Source organism: Bos taurus, chromosome 18, assembly GCF_002263795.3.
Source record: "Bos taurus isolate L1 Dominette 01449 registration number 42190680 breed Hereford chromosome 18, ARS-UCD2.0, whole genome shotgun sequence".
NCBI classification, from domain to species: domain Eukaryota; kingdom Metazoa; phylum Chordata; class Mammalia; order Artiodactyla; family Bovidae; genus Bos; species Bos taurus.
In genome coordinates, this window is record NC_037345.1 from 45,673,764 (window position 1) to 45,688,301 (window position 14,538).

The 14,538-nt window shown below is 41.8% G+C and overlaps 1 protein-coding gene across 4 annotated transcripts in view; it reads right to left on the minus strand.

The window, feature by feature from the left end:
• Nucleotides 1-678: 678 nt before the first annotated feature.
• Nucleotides 679-14,538, minus strand: part of ZNF792 (zinc finger protein 792) — a 37,241-nt gene continuing 23,381 nt past the window's right edge. For 2 of the 4 annotated variants that reach the window (XR_009491380.1, XR_009491379.1), the window contains 2 exons: nucleotides 10,436-10,660; nucleotides 679-9,997 (listed from right to left, as the gene is read on the minus strand). The gene's annotated coding sequence lies outside the window, so the exon portion shown is untranslated. The remainder of the gene's footprint in view (nucleotides 9,998-10,435; nucleotides 10,661-14,538) is intronic. The other 2 variants (XR_009491382.1, XR_009491381.1) reach the window with 2 other exon arrangements.

A 14,538-nucleotide genomic window follows, 5' to 3' on the forward strand; every position in this document is an offset into this window, starting at 1 on the left:
CTATCTGTCAGCCCGTCTGCAGCCTAGACCTCTCAGGGGCCTTTGGACTTTGGTGTAACTGACATGGACACCACTCTGCCTTCCCAAGCTTTCATTTTCAGGTCCCATCAGGATCCTGTGTGAGCTCCCTGGCATTTTACCAGGTCTATCCCAGTATGGAGCAGATATGCCCTGCAAAGGCCAGTCACCACTTGCCCACCTGCTTTTATGGTCTGCATCCCTACCTGAACTTTCAACCTTCCCTTTGGGGCAGGAACCATTGTTTAGCTGGGGATCTATATGGGCAGCAGAAGGGGCCACTCTCCCCAGTGTCCCTTGTCTTTTCTGGCTCACCTACCACTGATTCTACAGTCACCTCAATCCAATAACCAGCACCTCTTCAGACACGGCATCCAAGCCTCTGATTTCACTGATGTGTGAAATCACACTGAAGCGTATTTCAGGGGAACACACTTAACAATTCTGGCCTTCTAAAGATAATCAAATGTCTCAACTGTGTCTTTCTCTTTCATTTAGACTTAGGCAATTCATCCCCACGTATTCATAACTCTACCAGAGAGGATGGATGTGGCATTTAGGCTCTCACAGCCACTCTGTAAGTGCCGAAGTCCAACCCCAGCAGCCAGGGATTCAACCTGAAAAGACAAACGGTGTCGGTGAGAAAAATGAGGCAGCCTCTCAGTTTTCTTTTGGACTGCCTGTTTATTTCAAGTTTAAGATTATCTTTTATACTTTTACAAAAACATTAGGCCAGAGGTTTGACATTTCAGTTCCCCCTCTCCCAGATTTATTATCTCCATAAATCACTGTTGCTCTTCAGAGTTCCTGCTTCAGTGATTCTCTCGGAATCAGCCTTATCATCTATTATCTACCTCCTCTAACATGTCCTATAGTTAACTTGTGATTACATAGTAACTTATGCTACATTCCTCAGTTTACTACTTATCTTCCTAAATCCTGTTTGCCCCTAACATCCTGAGCTCACTATCTCTTAAAAAGGCTTCTAGCTATAGTATCTCTAAAAATTCCTAACTTCTATAAGCTATAGTAAAATATGCTAACTTTACAACATTCCTTAAATCTTTAACTTTAACTTCTAACTGTTTTAATTATTTCTAAGCCCTAAATTCAACAAACTCCTTTGCCATAAACATTCTCCTCACAAATAGGCTTCAAATAGCAATCCCTCCCATGGCCTCAAGCTACAGTCTATGTGCTCATCCTGGAACACTCTTTTGTAAAAGTCCTTGAACAAATGTCAATGATTAACTTTATGAATTATTTTCTGAGCACAGCTGCAGAAGGCTTTGTGCCTTCTCATGCTCCTCTCAAGAACAATAAGCACCTTAATATTCCTTTTCGGTCAACTCAGCCGAGGAGAGGAAAAGACAAGTCAGAATTACTGGGCCTAACTCCTTCATCCTGGGGCCGTGCCTGCGGAATGAGGAGAGGGGTCTGGGGCTGTGCCTCCATTTTGTCAGTAATGCCTAACGCGGCTCCCGACATGTAAGCATTGCAGTTTTAGGTTTAGGATATCACATATTATACTGGAAATGTTTCCATGCTCCAAGAAAAGTTCCTTCTTTCAAGGAAATAACTGGAAAAGACCAATTTGGAAAAATAATTGGTTTCTGGCATTACTCTAAAGGCCTAAAATAGCAAATCCCAATAGTAATAATTTCACAGGGAAGCCTGACGTGCTGCAGTCCATGGGGTCACAAAGAGTCAGACACGACTGAGCGACTGAACAATGACACCCAGATCTGGCTGACTGTATAATCCTGCTGTCTCCACTAGACTTATTTCTTAAAATATTTCTTGTCTAAGACAATTTATCTGTTATAAGAGCTATCTAAAGCTGGGAGAAAAAGAAAAACACCAACATTTTCCTCAGCTGTTATATGTTTTGTTGAACATTTATCCAGTGATGATTCTATACTAAACATTCTGCTAGGGCCGAATGATACAGAGTTTAAAGACATCTCTTGCCCCAAAGGAATTTACAATACAGAAGGAAAGACAAAGACTATATGTTAAAGCTGAAGGACTTATTAGGGATGTGGGAGCAGATAAGGACAGATAAAGAGCAGATAAAACTTAGAATTAATAAGCAATTCTTCAGAATCTCCTCCAAAAACGAAGACAAGGAAATTCTGTCGTGGTTGGGTGTTTGGGATTCCGCACTTTTACTGCTGATGGCCCAGGTTTGATCTATGGTTGGGGAACTAAGATCCTACAAGCCATTTGGTGCAGCAAAATAATAAAATAACCATAGTCCATGCCTGGATGGCCAGACTATGGAATATTAAAAAAAAAAAAAAGAAGAAGAAGAAAAAGACAAGGAGACTTCAAGTTCCACATTTAAGGGTTGCCACTCTGTCCTAACAAGGAAAGAGCTAAACAGACTGAACAATCAACAGCTCTTCTTCAAACTGGGAAAGGGGTGAGCACACAGGGCAAACTGTTACCCCTAAGACTGGAGAGACAGGTGAACCCAAGGAGTCACAGCTTACCGGAACAAAGACTTGGGAGCAGAAACCACTGTGGGAACCAGTGCCAGAGAAGGAAAACCTGAACTCTCATTGACAAGCTTCTGGAAGCTCAGTGTGAACAAGTCTGAAAAGTTAACAATTCTATGGAGACCCATTCAGAAGGAGGCCTCCCCAGAGACATACCAGAAATGAAAGAGGAAACATTGTTAAGATTACATGGTCATTAAAAGGATAATAAACGAATACCATAAACAAATCTATGCCCACAAATGTGATAAGCTAGATGACATGGACAGAGACACGGTTTGCCAAAATTCACACAAGAAGAAACAGACCATTTGAATAAGCCTAAATCTCTTCAGGAAATGAATTCAATAGTTAGTTACTTTCCAAAACACAAAGCCTGAAGCCCAAATGGGTTCACTTGGAATTCTACCAGACATTTAAGGGAGAAATTATATCAATTCTCTACAATCTATTTTAGAGGACAGAAGCAGAGAAAAGACTTCCTCAACCCACTCTCTGATGTCAGCATCCCTAACACCAAAATCAGACACCTATGACAAGAAAATTTCAGAACAATGTCTCATGAACATAGACCTAAAAATCCTCAACAAACTAGAAGCAAACCACACTCAACAATGTATATAAAGTACTGGACGTCCCGGGTGGTGCTAGTGCAGAAGCACCTGCCAATGCAGAAGACATGAGATGCAGGTTCGATTCCTGGATCAGGAAAATCCCTTGGAGGAGCACATGGCAACCCACTCCAGTACTCTTTCTTGGAGAGTCCCATGGACAGAGGAGCCTGGAGGGCTACACTCCAAGCCGTTGCAAAGAGCTGGACACGACTGAAGCAACTTAACATGCATATAAAGTATTACACACCATGACCAAGTGGGATTTAGCCCAATCATGGAAGGCTGGTTCAACATTTAAAGGAGTGACATCAGCATCATGATTGTGAGAGCTGTTCTTTTTTTCTCTCCCCTTTGATTTACAACTCATCAGATCTCTAAAACTGAGGAAAAAATGCTTCTGTCCAGCATACCAGGACATCTGAGCAATCCATCCATCTGTGCACCCAAAAGTGGGTAGACTGGAGCAGGTGACAGAGCAAAGGAGGTGGCAGCAGAGCAGCCACAGCAGAGGTTGTGACGGGAGAGATGGCAACAACCAGTCCAGCAGCAAGATGAAAATCAAGTAATACAATCCATCACATCAACAGGCTAAAAAAGAAAAATCAAATGATCAGATCCATAGATGCAGAAGAAGCACTGGACAAACTCTGACACCCATTTGAAATCAGAACTCAGCAAACTTGGGATTTCCTCATGGCTCAGACGGTAAAGAATCTGCCTGCAATGTGGGAGACCCAAGTTCGATCCCTAGGTCCAGAAGATCCCCTGGAGAAGGAAACGGCAAATGCTGTAAATGATTGAGGGCAGGAGGAGAAGTGGGCAACAGAGGATGAGATGGTTGGATAACATCTTTGACTCAATGGACATAAGTTTGAGCAAACTCTGGGAGGTAGTGAAGGACAGGGAAGTCTGGTATGCTGCAGTCCATGGGGTCTCAAAGAGTCGGACTTGATTTAGCAACTGAAGAGCAGCAAAACTTTTCTCTCAGCAATGTTTGTAGTAAAGATCAGCTAATTACAACCTAAAAGAAGAATATATGAGATCATATGTTTGCATGTGTTCATGCTCAGTTGCATCCAACTCTTTGCAACCACATGGACTGCAGCATGCCAGGCCTCCCTGTCCATCACCAACTCCTGGAGTTTACTCAAACTCATGTCCATTGAGTCAGTGATGCCATCCAACCATCTCATCCTCTGTCATCCCCTTCTCCTCCCACCTTCAATCTTTCCCAGCAACAGGGTTTTCTCAAATGAGTCAGCTCTTTCATCAGGTGGCCAAAATATTGGAGCTTCAGCTTCAGCATCAGTATTTCCAATGAATATTCAGGGTTGATTTCCCTTAGGATTGACTGGTTTGATCTCCTGGCTGTCCAAGGGACTCTCAAGACTCTTTCCCAGCACCACAACTCAAAAGCATCAATTCTTCAGTGCTAAGTCTTCTTTATGGTACAACTCTCACATCTGTACATGACTACCATAGCTTTGACTACACAGACGTTTGTTGGCAAAATGTTGTCTCTGCTTTTTAATATGCTGTCTAGGTTTGTCATAGCTTTTCTTCGAAGGAGCATCTTTTAATTTCATGGCTGCAGTCATCATCTGCAGTGATTTTTGAGCCCCCCAAAATAAAGTCTCTCACTGTTTCTATTTTTTCCCCATCTATTTGTCATGAAGTGGTGAGACCAGATGCCATGATCTTGGTTTTCTGAATGTTGAGTTTTAAGCCAGCTTTTTCACTCTCCTCTTTCCACTTCATCAAGAGGCTCTTTAGTTCTTTTTTGCTTTCTTCCATTAGAGTGGTGTCATCTGCGTATCTGAGGTTATTGATATTTCTCCTGGGAATCTTGATTCCAGCTTGAGCTTCATCCAGCCCAGCATTTTGCATGGTGTTCTCTGCATATAAGTTAAATAAGCAGGGTGACAACATACAGCCTTGATGTACTCCTTTCCCAATTTTGAACCAGTCCATTGTTCCATGTCTGGTTTTAACTATTGCTTCTTGACCTGCATACAGGTTTGTTGGGAGACAGGTAAGGTGGTCTGGCATTCTCATCTCTAAGAATTTTCCAGTTTGTTGTGATCCACACAATCAAAGGTTTTAGCATACTCAATGAAGCAGGAATAGATGTTTTCCTGAAATCCCCTTGCTTTTTCTATGATCCATTGGATGTTGGTAATTTGATCTCTGGTTCCTCTGCCTTTTCTAAAACCAGCTTGGACATTTGGAACTTCTTGGTTCACATACATTAAAGCCTAGCTTGAAGGATTTTGAGTATTACCTTGCTGTCATGTAAAATGAGCACAAACGTGCAGTAGTTTGAACATTCTTTGGCATTGCCTTTCTTTGGAATTGGAATGAAAACTGACCTTTTCCAGTATTGAGGCCACTGCTGAGTTTTCCAAATTTGCTGGCATATTGAGTGCAGCACTTTCACAGCATCATCTTTTAGGATTTGAAATAGCTCAGCTGGAATTCCATTACCTCCACTAGCTTTGTTAGTAGTTAGTAATGCTTAAAGCTTATTTGACTTCACATTCCAAGATGTCTGGCTCTAGGTGAGACATCATACTATCATGGTTATCTGGGTCATGAAGATATTTTTTGTATAGTTCTTCTGTGTATTCTTGACACCTCTTCTTAATCTCTTCTGCTTCTGTTAGGTCCTTGTGGTTTCTGTCCTTTATCATGCCCATATTTGCATGAAATGTTCCTTTGGTATCAGCAGTTTTCCTAAAGAGATCTCTAGTCATTCTTATTCTACTGTTTTCCTCTATTTCTTTGCATTGTTTGCTTAAGAAGGCTTTCTTATCTCTCCTGGCTATTCTCTGGAACTCTGCATTAGTTGGGTATATTTTCCCCTTTTTCCTTTGCCTTTTGCTTCTATTGTTTTCTCAGCTGTCTGTAAAGCCTCCTCAGACAACCATTTTGCCTTGCTGCATTTCTTTTCCTTTGGGGTGATTTTGGTCACTGCCTCTTGTACAATGTTATGAACCTCTGTCCAGAGTTTTTCAGGCACTCTATCTACCAGATCTAATACCCTGAATCTATTTGTCACCTCCACTGTATAATCATAAGGGATTTGATTTAGGTCATACCTGAATGGCCTAGTGGTTTTCCCTAGTGTCCTCAATTTAAGCCTGAATTTTGCAATAAGTACCATAAAGACTAATTTTTTTAATTGTAAGTGATGCTGGCATGATGAGGTGCCACAACCCAGGTGGTTAAATTCAGGAGCTCTAGAATCAGATGGACTGGGTTCAAATTCTGGGCTGCTTCAGGATACAGGAAGCTTGGGGCTGGTGCACTGGGATGAACTAGAGGGATGGTATGGGGGCAGGGGAGGGGGGTCAGGATTGGGAACACGTGTACACCCATGGCAGATTAATGTTGATGTATGGCAAAACCAATACAATATTGTAAAGTAATTAGCCTCTAATTAAAATAAATAAATTTAAATTTAAAAAATAATCATAATAATTAAAAAAAAAAATTCTGGGCTGCTGCTATCATCTATACCACCTAGAAAATAAGTATAAGGCTTGTATGCTGTTTTACCAAATTTGAAGGAAGGAAAAGAGAACATGGTTACCAGGAAAAGATTCTGTGGAAAGCAGCGTCCCAGGTTTCACCTCAGAAAGCTTCAGTGCCCAGATGGTAATGCTGCTGGCTCATACCTTTCCCTGGCACCAGGGCATGGAGAGGGGCTGGATATGGCCAGGGAAGAGGTAGCATCGGGAGCTCTGAACTACTGTATGAGGAGGAGAGGAAGGAAAAACATGTCCTTTATAGCAGCTGCCTGAAAGGAAGACGCTGGGGGGTCTTAGGCCCCTGCTGCTCTGGTCTCTCCTCTCCACCTCAGCCCCCCACCCTCTGTGGCCTCCAGGGCTGCCTGAGCAGATGCTGGTTGCCCCAGGAGTTTACAGCTCTTGCCCTCCTGCTACCAGGGGCTCCCTGTGCTGGGAGGATCAGAGTGGCTCCAGCCTCCGCCTCCGGAGACAGAGACCTAGGGGAAAGGCTGGCAGCTTACAGATGCTGGTTGCCAAGTGAGCATGAAATGTTCCCTTGGTATCTCTAATTTTCTTGAAGAGATCTCTAGTCTTTCCCATTCTGTTGCTTTCTTCTATTTCTTTGCATTGATCTCTGAGGAAGGCTTTCTTATTTCTTCTTGCTATTCTTTGGAACTCTGCATTCAGATGCTGATATCTTTCCTTTTCTCCTTTGCTTTTTGCTTCTCTTCTTTTCACAGCTATTTGTAAGGCCTCCCCAGACAGCCATTTTGCTTTTTTGCATTTCTTTTCCATGAGGATGCTCTTGATCCCTGACTCCTGTACAATGTCATGAACCTCCATCCATAGTTCATCAGGCACTCTATCAAATCTAGTCCCTTAAATCTATTTCTCACTTCCACTGTATAATCATAAGGGATTTCATTTAGGTCATACCTGAATGGTCTAGTGGTTTTCCCTACTTTCTTCAATTTAAGTCTGAATTTGGCAATAAAGAGTTCATGATCTGAGGCACATTCAGCTCCTGGTCTTGTTTTTGTTGACTTCTCCATCTTTGGCTGCAAAGAATACAATCAATCTGATTTCGGTGTTGACCATCTGGTGATGTCCATGTGTAGAGTCTTCTCTTGTGTTGTTGGAAGAGGGTGTTTGCTATGACCAGTGCGTTCTCTTGGCAAAACTCTATTAGCCTTTGCCCTGCTTCATTCTGTATTCCAAGGCCAATATTGCCTGTTACTCCAGGTGTTTCTTGACTTCCTACTTTTGCATTCCAGTCCCCTATGTGGATCACAATAAACCGTGGAAAATTCTGAAAGACATGGGAATACCAGACCACCTGACCTGCCTCTTGAGAAATCTGTATGCACTTCAGGAAGCAACAGTTAGAACTGGACATGGAACAACAAACTGGTTCCAAATAGGAAAAGGAGTATGCCAAGGCTGTATATTGTCACCCTGATTATTTAACTTCTATGCAGAGTACATCATGAGAAACGCTGGACTGGAAGAAGCACAAGCTGGAATCAAGATTGCCGGGAGAAAGATCAATAACCTCAGATATGCTGATGACACTACTCTTATGGCAGAAAGTGAAGAGGAACTAAAAAGCCTCTTGATGAAAGTGAAAGAGGAGAGTGAAAAAGTTGGCTTAAAGCTCAACATTCAGAAAACGAAGATCATGGCATCTGGTCCCATCACTTCATGGGAAATAGATGCAGAAACAGTGGAAACAGTGTCAGACTTTATTTTGGGGGGCTCCAAAATAACTGCAGATGGTGACTGCAGCCATGAAATTAAAAGACGCTTACTCCTTGGAAGGAAAGTTATGACCAACCAAGATCGCATATTTAAAAGCAGAGACATTACTTTGCCAACAAAGGTCCATCTAGTCAAGGCTATGGTTTTTCCTGTGGTCATGTATGGATGTGAGAGTTGGACTGTGAAGAGGCTGAGCGCCAAAGAATTGATGCTTTTGAACTGTGGTGTTGGTGAAGGCTCTTGAGAGTCCCTTGGACTGCAAGGAGATCCAACCAGTCCATTCTGAAGGAGATCAGCCCTGGGATTTCTTTGGAAGGAATGATGCTAAAGCTGAAACTCCAGTACTTTGGCCACCTCATGCGAAGAGTTGACTCATTGGAAAAGACTCTGATGCTGGGAGGGACTGGGGGGCAGGAGGAGAAGGGGACGACAGAGGATGAGATGGCTGGATGGCATCACTGACTTGATGGACGTGAGTCTGAGTGAACCCCGGGAGTTAGTGATGGACAGGGAGGCCTGGCGTGCTGCGATTCATGGGGTTGCAAAGAGTCGGACATGACTGAGCGACTGAACTGAACTGAACTGAACTGATAATGAAAAGGACATCTTTTTTGGGTGTTAGTTCTAAAAGGTCTTGTAGGTCTTCATAGAACCATTCAACTTCAGCTTCTTCAGCGTTCCTGGTTGGGACATAGACTTGGATTACTGTGATATTGAATGGTTTGCCTTGGAAACCAACAGAGATCATTCTGTCATTTTTGAGATTGCATCCAAGTACTGCATTTCGGACTCTTTTGTTGACCATGATGGCTACTCCATTTCTTCTAAGGGATTCTTGCCCGCAGTAGTAGATATAATCATCATCTGAGTTAAATTCACCCATCCCAGTCCATTTTAGTTCACTGATTTCTAGAATGTCAACATTCACTCGTGCCATCTCCTGTTTGACCACTTCCAATTTGCCTTGATTCATGGACCTGACATTCCAGGTTCGTATGCAATATTGTTCTTTACAGCATCAGACCTTGCTTCTATCACCAGTCCCATCCACAACTGGGTATTGTTTTTGCTTTGGCTCCATCCCTTCATTCTTTCTGGAGTTATTTCTCCACTGATCTCCAGTAGCATATTGGGCACCCTCTGACCTGGGGAGTTCCTCTTTCAGTATCCTATCATTTTGCCTTTCCACACTCTTCATGGGGTTCTCAAGGCAAGAATAGTGAAGTGCTTTGCCATTCCCTTTCTCCAGTGGACCACATTCTGTCAGACCTCTCCACCATGACCTGCCCGTCTTGGGTGGCCCCACACGGCATGGCTTAGTTTCATTGAGTTAGACAAGGCTGTGGTCCGTGTGATTAGATTGACCAGTTTTCTGTGATTATGGTTTCAATGTGTCTGCCCTCTGATGCCCTCTCGCAACACCTACCGTCTTACTTGGGTTTCTCTTACCTTGGATGTGGGGTATCTCTTCACGGCTGCTCCAGCAAAGCGCCACCATTGCTCCTTACCTTGGACGAGGGGTATCTCCTCACCGTTGCCCCTCCTGACCTTGAACATGGAGTAGCTCCTCTCGGCCCTCCTGCACCCGCGCAGCCACCTAAGAATGTATAATTCAAAATAATCATGTATGCTCCCTTTGTTATTGTATCTGCCACACAGAGCTCCATGTTGTCTTCTCTGATTCTTGGCCAAGCCATGAATCTTTGAAATTTTCCTTACTTTCTCAGGCTCACCTTGTATTTTCCCTGCCTCATTCATAAACTGTTTATTTTTTCAAGGATTCCCTATTTCATATTAATAGATTATCAGTTAATTATTTTTATAATAGTATGTTTTAATAATATCCTAATTCATTTCTTCAGTCTAGGTATTTTTTTGTTGTTGTTTTGTAATCAGTTCCTACTTCATGCTAGAGCATTATCTGTCCACTCAGTGCTGAATGAAACAGGGGTTGGGCTTGCTCTTGGGAAGTATATTATCTCTCTACCACTATGTGACAAACTACCAGAAACTAGTAGCTTAAAACTACACTTACTTATTATCACGTAGTTCTGCAGGTCAGAAGTTCAGCATGTGATGGCTAAACAAAGTACCAGCTGTGGCTGCAGTTCTTTAGCACATGGAGTCCTCTTTCAACCTCTTTCTGGTTATTGGGCAGAATTTCTTTTCTCAGCTTTCCATGTGGCCCCCTCTGTCTTCAAGCCAACAGCCGGCAAGGTCTCGTCCTCTCACTTTGAATGTCTCTGATTCCCCTTCTTTCCTGAGACAAGAGAAAGCTCTTTGAAGGGCTTTCCCAGAGAATCCAGGATCATCACCTTGTGATATATCAGCTAATGGGGTAAACTTGATTATATACCTTTTTCCATGTGATGCAGTATCTTCATAGGCATGATGAAAGCAAAGGTCATGAAGGCCTTAATACTACCTACTAGAGGGAGGTTTGGGGGAAATAAAAATCATAACAAAGAGAAATAATTGTGTAACTGAAACAGGTAGGAATGACAAGAATGAAGCATTAGAACAGAAAAGCATGGACATCCTTAGACAAGGTTAGCAGTTTTCAGTATTCCTGATGAAGTGATGGTTTACCTTAAACTATCCCTGGGTCAGGAAGATCCCCTAGAGAAGGAAATGGCAACCCACTCCAGTATCCTTTCCTGGAGAATCCCATGGACAGAGGAACATGGCAGGCTACAGCCCATGGGATCATAAGAGTTGGACACAACTCAGCAACTAAATCACCACCACCATATATAGGATGAGAAAGATCCAGTCTGAAAACAACATGTGCCAAAGGGTTTGGGGGAGTTGAAGCCACCAGCAGATGGAACCAAAGATGAGAAAATTTGTGACACATTCTAGGTGCTGAAAGGGGCAAGTGAGGTAAATAGGGAACAAAGGGAATTATGACTTGATATGAGGCCTGATAGGTAAGCAGGGACCATATTATTAATGGAAAGATATGTGGATTCTATTCTAAATGTCAAGTATAAAAGGGGGTGGGGGATGAAATTTCATCTATACCAGAAACCTGTTTGAAATGTTTAAAAAAAAAAAAAAAATATTAGTGCCCAGGAATGTTCCCTGCATGTTTTGATTCATGGGGTCTGCGATGGTGCTTGAGTATCAGTTTTTTAACAGGCTCTTTTAGAGATTCTTATCCATATCTAAGTATCAGAAATGAAACCTTTGTTGCTAATCACCAGCCTTTCTATTTTACATACTCTCATTCATCTCTGCATTCCTCTTTGACCTTTTTTAAAATTTTCATAACAGTATTTTAATATTATCTAGGTTACCCATTTTTAATGGACACTCTTTTCAATTTGTTCCTTCCATTGAAATCCAATTTTTCTCATATAGGAAAATAAAATATTTGGGAAGTTTTTGTTTTCTTTCAGATTTTTTCATTGAAGGATGAAATAATCAGCTATAAAGAAATTCTCACCTATGAAAAAATGTGCATCTTTTGCTCTGCATCAGAGAAATTTTAATAGAGAGAAATGAAGTGAATGTCAGGAATATGGGGAGAGTTTTTGTCAAGTCTCAATGCATGTTCAACATGAGAGAACATGTTCTAGCAGAAAAATCTACCAGTGTAAAGAATGTGGAGAAAACTTTAGCAAAAGAAATCAGCTCACTGTACATCAGAGGTTGCATGTTGGTGAGAAATCCTAAAAATGTAAGGAATGTGGGAAAGCTTACTTCCCTGGTGGCTCAGATGGTAAAGCGTCTGCCTACAATGTGGGAGACCCAGGTTCGATCCCTGGGTTGGGAAGATCCTCTGGAGAAGGAAATGGCAACCCACTCCAGTACTCTTGCCTGGAAAATTCCATGGATGGAGAAGTGTGGTAGGCTACAGTCCATGGGGTTGCAAAGAATCGGACACAACTGAGCGACTTCACTTCACTTCAGCCTTTGTTAAGCATGGAAGAACTCGTACTGGTGAGAAACCAAATGCATGTAAGGAATGTGGGATGACCTTTAGCAGTTGCCATCAATTTACTGTACATCAGAGTCTGCATACTAGTGAGAAACGCTATGAATGTGGGGAATATGGGAAAGCTTTTTATAATAGCTCATACCTTGTTCAACATCAAAGAACCATAACTGTGAGAAGCCCTGTGAATGTAAGGAATGAAAGGAAAACTTTCATAGTGCATGAAAACTTATTTGGCATCAGAGGATTCACACTGGAAAAACCTTTTGTCTGTAAAGAATGTGAAAAGGCCTTTAGTACCTTCTTATACCTTGTTCAACATCAGCGAATTCATATTGTGAAAAACCCTATAAATGTAAAGAATGTGGGAACACCTTTAGCACTAGCTCCCCCCTCCCCCTTATTAAACATCAGAGAATTCATGTAAGTGAGAAACCCTATGAGTGTAAGGAATGTGGGAAGGCCTTTACTGTTTATGGACAGCTTACTTGACATCAGAGTATTCACACTGATAAGAAACCCTTTGAATGCAAGGAATGTGGAAAGGCCTTTAGACTTAGTTCATTTCTTAATGCACATCAGGGAATTCATCCAGGAGTTAAGCCCTATGAATGCAAAGAATGTGGAAAAGCCCTTAGTCAAGCCTCATACCTTGTTCAACATGAAAGGCTTCATACAGGTGAGAAACCTTATGAGTGTAAGGAGGGTGGTAAGGCCTTTAGTACTGGCTTAGCTGGTTCAGCATTAGAGAATTCATACAGGTGAGAAACTCTATGAATGTCAGGTGTGTGGCAAGGTTTTTATTAGTTGTTATCAACTTACTGTACATCAGAAGGTTTATACTAGTGAGAAACCCTCTGAGTGTCAGGAATGTGGAAAGGCTTTTAGAGTACATGTACATCTTATACAACATCAGAAAATTCACACTAATGACCCTATGAATGTAAAGCATGTGCAAAATTTTTAGTCATGCCTCATACATTGTACAACATAGAATCCATACTGGTGAGAGACCCTATGGGTGTAAGGAATGTGGGAAGGCCTTTAGTTCTGACTCTTACCTTGTTCAACATCAGAGAATTCATACTGGTGAGAAATCTTATGAATGTAACAAATGTGACAAAGCCTTTACTGTGTATGGACAACTTATTGGACATCAGAGCATTCATACAGGTGAGAAACCCTTTGAATGTAAGGAAATGTGGAAAGACTTTTAGACTTAATTCATTTCTTACTGAATATCAGAGGATACACACTGTTGAGAAACCTTTTAAATGTAAAAAATACAGGAAGACTTTTAGACATAAAGGCCTTTAGACATAAAGGCCTTAGAGCACATCAGAGAAACCACATGGCTATCAAACCCTAAGAATTTAAGGAATTTAGAAAGTCCTTTATGTATGGTTCAAACGTTGTTTAACATCAGAGAATTTGTGCTGGTGAGAATCTTTTGAATATAAAATATGTTGGTAGGCTTTTAGAAAATATTCTCATCTTTTATTAGAGAATTCATGATATTTAATTCAGAAAAGGTAAGAAAGCCTTCACTTGTCATTCCTGTGTTTAAATTATCAGAATATCATCATCATACTGGTGGCCAATTCAGAGAAAGTGGGAAACATTATTAATGCTCATAATATTGACAGCATTTATGACATATTCTAATACGATTGAATAAGTGAATTTAAAAGCCTTCCAATTGCTTTTAAATCATTTGGAACGTCAGGTAATTCATCTTAATTTTTAAAAACCAGTTGGAAAAGACTCTTGAGAGTTCCTTGGACTGCAAGGAGATCCAACCAGTCCATCCTAAAGGAAATCAGTCCTGAATATTCATTGGAAAGACTGACACTGGAGCAGAAACTCCAATACTTTGGCCACCTGATACGAAGAACTGACTCATTGGAAAAAGGCCCTGGTGCTGGGAAAGATTGAAGGCAGGAGAAGAGGACAACAGAGGATGATATGGTTGGATGGCATCACTGACTCTAAGGACATGAGTTTGGGTAAGCTCCGGGAGTTGGTGATGGACAAGGAAGCATGGCATGCTGCAGTCCTTGGGGTCATGAAGAGTTGGACGTGACTGAAGAAACTGAGGGCCGAAGAATTGATGCTTTTGAACTGTGGTGATGGAGAAGACTCTTGAGGGTCCCTTGGACTGCAAGGAGATCCAACCAGTCCATCCTAAAGGAGATCAG